The sequence below is a fragment of the Aegilops tauschii genome, chromosome 1 (genome assembly GCF_002575655.3).
Source record: "Aegilops tauschii subsp. strangulata cultivar AL8/78 chromosome 1, Aet v6.0, whole genome shotgun sequence".
In the NCBI taxonomy this organism is placed as follows: Eukaryota; Viridiplantae; Streptophyta; class Magnoliopsida; order Poales; family Poaceae; genus Aegilops; species Aegilops tauschii.
In genome coordinates this window covers 190602215-190608253 of record NC_053035.3, presented here as the reverse complement: position 1 = coordinate 190608253, position 6039 = coordinate 190602215, and positions in this window count along the sequence as shown.

Here is a 6039-nt window from a genome sequence, read left to right as displayed (position 1 = left end):
GAAAAGGAGCAAATATTAGAGACCTATTCTACACAACTCCAAAAGTCCTGAAACTCCATGAAAGTTATTTTTGGAAATAATAAAAAATACTAAGCGGAAGAAATACCAGAGGGGGCCCACACCCTGGCCACGAGGGTGGGGGGCGCGCCCCCTGCCTCGTGGGCCCCCTGTTGGCCCTCTGGTGCCCATCTTCTGCTATATGAAGTATTTCGTCCGGAGAAAAATCATAAGCAAGCTTTCAGGACGAGACTCCGCCGCCATGAGGCGGAACCTTGGCGGAACCAATCTAGGGCTCCGGCGGAGCTGTTCTGCCGGGGACACTTCCCTCCGGGAGGGGGAAATCATCGCCATCGTCATCACCAACGCTCCTCTCATCGGGAGGGGGCCAATCTCCATCAACATCTTCACCAGCACCATCTCTCTCAAACCCTAGTTCATCTCTTGTATCCAATTCTTGTCTCTAAGTCTGGGATTGGTACATGTAGGTTGCTAGTAGTGTTGATTACTCCTTGTAGTTGATGCTAGTTGGTTTATTTGGTGGAAGATCATATGTTCAGATCCTATATGCATATTAATCCCCTCTGATTATGAACATGAATATGCTTTGTGAGTAGTTACGTTTGTTCCTGAGGACATGAGAGAAGTCTTGTTATTAGTAGTCATGTGAATTTGGTATTCGTTTGATATTTTGATGAGATGTATGTTGTCTCTCCTCTAGTGGTGTTATGTGAACGTCGACTACATGACACTTCACCATTATTTGGGCCTAGAGGAAGGCATTGAGAAGTAATAAGTAGATGATGGGTTGCTAGAGTGACAGAAGCTCAAACCCTAGTTTATGCGTTGCTTCGTAAGGGGCTGATTTGGATCCACTTGTTTCATGCTATGGTTAGGTTTACCTTAGTACTTCTTTTGTAGTTGCGGATGCTTGCAATAGGGGTTAATCATAAGTGGGATGCTTGTTCAAGTAAGAACAGCACCCAAGCACCGGTCCACCCACATATCAAATTATCAAAGTACCGAACGCGAATCATATGAACGTGATGAAAACTAGCTTGACGATAATTCCCATGTGTCCTCGGGAGCGCTTTTCTCTATATAAGAGTTTGTTCAGGCTTGTCCTTTGCTACAAAAAGGATTGGGCCACCTTGCTGCACTTTATTTACTTTTGTTACTTGTTGCTCGTTACAAATTATCTTATCACAAAACTATCTGTTACCTATTATTTCAGTGCTTGCAGAGAATACCATGCTGAAAACCGCTTATCATTTCCTTCTGCTCCTCGTTGGGTTCGACACTCTTACTTATCGAAAGGACTACAATAGATGCCCTATACTTGTGGGTCATCAACTGTGCCTATGGTGGTGAAGGAGTTCGTCAAGCGTCGAGTCACTCCGCTTCAGCGCCACTCTCGCCCGATGTGGGACTTGCTCAGCAGCCAGGACCATATGAGGTGTCAGGAGAAGGGGCTTCCTCTTGCGACGCGGTAAACGGTGGTCACGATCCTATCGGGTGTCCCTCTGCTGGACGACATGCCCAGGAATAGCTGCTTGTTGTACCGCTGCGAGAACAAATCCGCATTTGCCGCGAGCATGCCTTCCTTTGATGAGTGGGGGCTGCGTCCAATCGGCCTGGTGGGGTCTCGCGAGAACCCCGTCGAGGTGGTTCCCTTCCTCGCCGCCGGTGCCGAGCTTGCCCCAGGTGAGGGTGCAGGAGGGCGAGCTCCGACGGGGGCCGGTGGCTCGAGTGCTGAGGAGGACATGCTGAGTGGTGATCCTGGAGCGTCGTCTTCGAGCGCTACCAACCCCTCTCCTGAGGCGTCAGTTGCTGAGGAGACGCGGCGTGCGGCTTCCGTAGCCAAGGCTGCAGGAGCCTCGGGAGGTTGTGGTGAGGCGGCGTCCGACTGTTCACCGCAGTCGGGAACCCTAGAAGCGGTTCCTCCGAGCTATTCCTCAGCCTCGCCCCGCGCTGGCCGCCATGTCCAGCGCTTCGGTCGGCTTTGCGTGGACTTCGAGGAGCTCCGCAAGAGGAGTGGATCCCCGAGCGGCAACAACATCTTTGGGCCACTGAAGCGAAGGAAGTACATCGCCGTCGACGTGTAAGTACCGTACCGCTGTGGCTTCTTATGTGTTGTTTCCATTTCCTGACGCCAGTTCTTCAGGGCTCCTTCCGTCGAGGCGGCTACGCCTTATGAGAAGCGGCTCCTCCTTCCTCAACTCCCCAATCGGCCTTGAGCGCCCCGGGTCCGCTTGGAGCCCCTGGAGCAGGGTTGTTTGAAGGAGCGCTCTTGCCTTCACGACGCGCTGAACCCGTGGCTTGGTTGCCCCTCCCCCATGGTCTGGCGTGGAGCTTGGCGGGCGTGCCCAAGACCCCTCCTTTGGTCATGGACAGTAGCTGGTTGGCTTCGGTCTTCGGTTCCTCTTCAAGCAGCGAGCCCCGATTGGCTTGGGCTCCTCGCGAGGACTGGTTGACGTCAGGTGCAGCGCCGGCCCCCAGCCCCCTGCCGGGAGGTGGTGCGCCGCTTGGCGCCCCGCCCGCAGCCCCCGAGGTGGAGGACGAGGTGGACTTTGTGTCCGAGCTCGAGCGCGGGCGAAGCGTAGTTCGTCACGAGCTCTTCCAGGAGGCGATGGGCGCGATGAGCCGACTTGGTGAAGAGCTCGCGGGTGTCGACTCGCGCCTTGAGGCTGAAGTTCTCCAGTTGGTGGAGGATTGGCGCAAGCTGAGGGTGGCTATCAACCTCAGCCGCTACCAGCGTGATCTTGGCAATGCGAAGGCTGAGGCGTCCCTCAAGGTTTCCCGCGAGGCTCGCGAGGCTGACAGCCGTCGCGAGGCTGGAGAGAAGCACGCGTGGGAGCTCCAGGCTTGGAGTGCGTCCCTTGAGCAGAAGGTGGAGGCGCGCAGAGCCGCTCTTGCATCGCTGAGGGGGACGCCCGCGGAGGAAGAGGAGGTCCGGAAGCGCGAGGAGGCGCTGGCCCTGGAGGCCATGGAGCGCGGCCTCGAGCTTGAACAATTGGAGATGAGGGAACGTCAAGTTATCCAAGCAGAAGATGCTGTCGGGGTTTGTGAGGCCAGGGTTCAGGAGGAGGTGGACCGCAGGGCGGCCGAGGTTCGCGCAAAACTGGATGGAAGGTATGACTTGAAGTTGAAGCTCGCAGGTACGGAGGGTGCGGGCAGGGCTGCTGCCCTCAGGCCCAGGTTGGACGAGGCTGAGAGGCGTGCGGAGGCCACGGCTGCCGCCCTGGTCATGGCGCAGGCGGACTTGGCCTCCGCCCGCGCCGAGCTGCTTTCTCTTCGGAAGCGGGTCGATGACGCCGAGGCCGTCACACGGCAAAACAGGGAGGAAGTACTCCAACGTCGGACGTTGGAGCGCAAGCATGCTCCTATGCTTCAGGATCTCCGGAACAGGGCCAACACCGCCCTGGGCTACATCTGCGACGAGAATGCTCCTGCCCCCCACTCGAATGACTATGCCAGCCACCTGACCTTCTTTACCGACGTGGTGACGCGCCTGGAAGCCCGGTCTGACAGGGCTCGCCGGCTCGTGGAGGAGAGAAGTCGGGGCCTGCTCGGGCGCGTGTTCTCCCGTGTCTTCTGCCACCTCAGGAACACCTTCCCCGACTTCGACTTCGACGCCACCATTGCCCCCGTACCGCAGGCCGTCCGGGGCGATCTGGCGCGGTGGGTGGAGGACAACGTGGACGCGCTGGTCAGAGCCTTTGCCTCTGACGACGACGCGGTGGTGGTCGCCGCAGACGAGGGCGACGTGGTCGATGACGACGACGGAGGCGTCGCCGAAGGCGGTGATGGTGCCGGCGAAGACGACGCGAGTGACGCGTCCGAGGGCGATGTAGCGAGTGACATATCTGGTTGATCCCATGTCCCCCTGTCGTTTTACCCTGTAGGCAAAAACTCGGGCGTGGCCCTTGGAAAACTTGTAAGAGCATTTTAAGAGGGGGAGCCCCTCATGTAAGCAGGTTGCAGCCTTTACTTTCCTATGCAGTATTGAATCTGTGCCCTCGTGGACTCATGAGTCCGGGGCGAGTTCCCCGTCACGGTTTACCTTAGTCAGCGCCAGCCTCGAGCTGGGTCACGCGGCTACGAGTTTCTGAGAATCCTGCGGAGCTTGTTGACCTATCAGAAGGGGCCCCGTAAGAGGCAAGCGCCAGTTGCAGCGTTAGCGCACTCTCGGCGCGCGTGTGCTTCGCACAGTCCCGCTCGCGAGGGGCTCGTGAGGGGAAGGCGAATGATATGAGTCCCAGACAAAACAAGATCCAGAAAGCAGGAAACTGCTCGAACGAGAAAAGGCACCCCTCGCACGCATCGATAAAAACTCGGCTTCAACTTAAATCCATATCCAGAAAGCAAAGCTACAGAAAGAGAGATCCAAAGCAAAAGGCCGCGTCCGGCACCTAGTCTAGTCTTCTGGTCTTCAATTCTTCTCACCAGCGCGGAGCTAAGTGCTGCCACTAGGCATGGGAGGGAGCCCCAGGGCCTGAGGCCGGCGCTCCTGAGACTCCAGGGCGTGTACAGCCCCAACTCATTATTACGTGAGAGTGTCACGGGCGGCGAGCTTCACAGGCGCTGGGCCTTCTTCATAGGTAGGGGCCTTGCTTCATATCGCCTGACGAGGGCTCCGCCTTGCGCCACCCTTGACCTCCTTTGAGCCGACCGGCTACCAGGATGACACAAAAGAGGGAAAGGGGACGCCAGCGGCGCCCTCGGCGACCACGGGTCCTCTGCCGGGGGAAGGGTTGTCGAAGCCTCCCCGGCAGAGGGCCTACCTCCGGACGTCACTCAGCTTCGCGCGGCGTGGGGAGGGGGCTTGCTCCTGGCTCCCTCCGTGCAGCCCCCAGTGTGTTTCCCCCAGCGGAAAGGATGCTGCTGCGCCGGTGCCGTCGACCGACGCCGTGACCTGATTCACTTGTGGCCCATGGCTAGCGTAAGCCTGCTCCTGAGAGATTAGTGGTACCCTGTAGTTGTCGTTGCCGGTGCGGTTGTTGTGGTTCCCCGTCTGTTCTTGGAAGGCTTCCACTTCTAGCGTCCCTTCTTCCCAATCTTCTCCGAGGAACGAGTTGGGGTCGTCTTCTGGAGCGTACTCCTGGTCCATCATGCGGGGCACGTAAGCTTCCGGGGCCGTTACCCCGAACACCTCGCCGTAGTGCCCCACACTCACGTTGCCCGGCCCAGCGTGGCGTCCTGAGGATGATAGCACGGCATTCCACTTGGGCCATGGGAGGCAACGCTTGTGCCCATGCTTGTTGCGGGCAGTATGGGGGCGGCGGAGCCCCCGGCGCCGCCGGCCGCGCTGGTGTTGACGAAGCCCCCATGCACGCCCGACGGCGCGTGGTTGCGGCGAGGCCCGCCATGAGTCCCCGTAACGGCATGAGAAGGGAGCCGATAGCAGAAAGGCGGCGCTCCCGAGGCCGCCGCGTCCAGCAGCACAGCAACGCATTCCAGCAGCGCATCCCGGCCGCTCTCCATCAGCCGGCACCGCAGCAGCTCCCTTGCCACGGTGAGTGCTGCCCGCATGTTTGCCTGCTCTCGCTGCAAGTGCAGTGCCGTTGCCGCGGCGTGGCTTGCTGCCCTTACAGCGGCTCGTACCTGTCGTGGAGTGAGGGTGGACGACACCTGGCCGCGCCGCCCACGCCCCGCAGCGTTGGATGACGCCCGCACCGCCTGGAGCGTGGGGTCGAGGTCTTCATGAGCGGGTGTCGTCGCCCGGGCCGGCCAGGCTGCCCAGCGGTCGGAGTCAGCTCTTGGGTCGCCGGACATCTTGATCGTGGAGCGTCGGCAAGTCGATCGTCGAGGAAGAAGCTCCGGCGCACCCCTACCTGGCGTGCCAAATGTCGGATGTGGGGTTCCGGCAAACCCTTAAGGTTCGAACTCTAGGGTGCGCGCGAAGTCTTTCCCTCTTACCGATCCACGCCCTAGCTCACCAAGATCTCGCGGACGAACTCGACGGACTCGCAACACAGAAAGACACGGGATTTATACTGGTTCGGGCCACCGTTGTGGTGTAATACCCTACTCCAGTGTGGT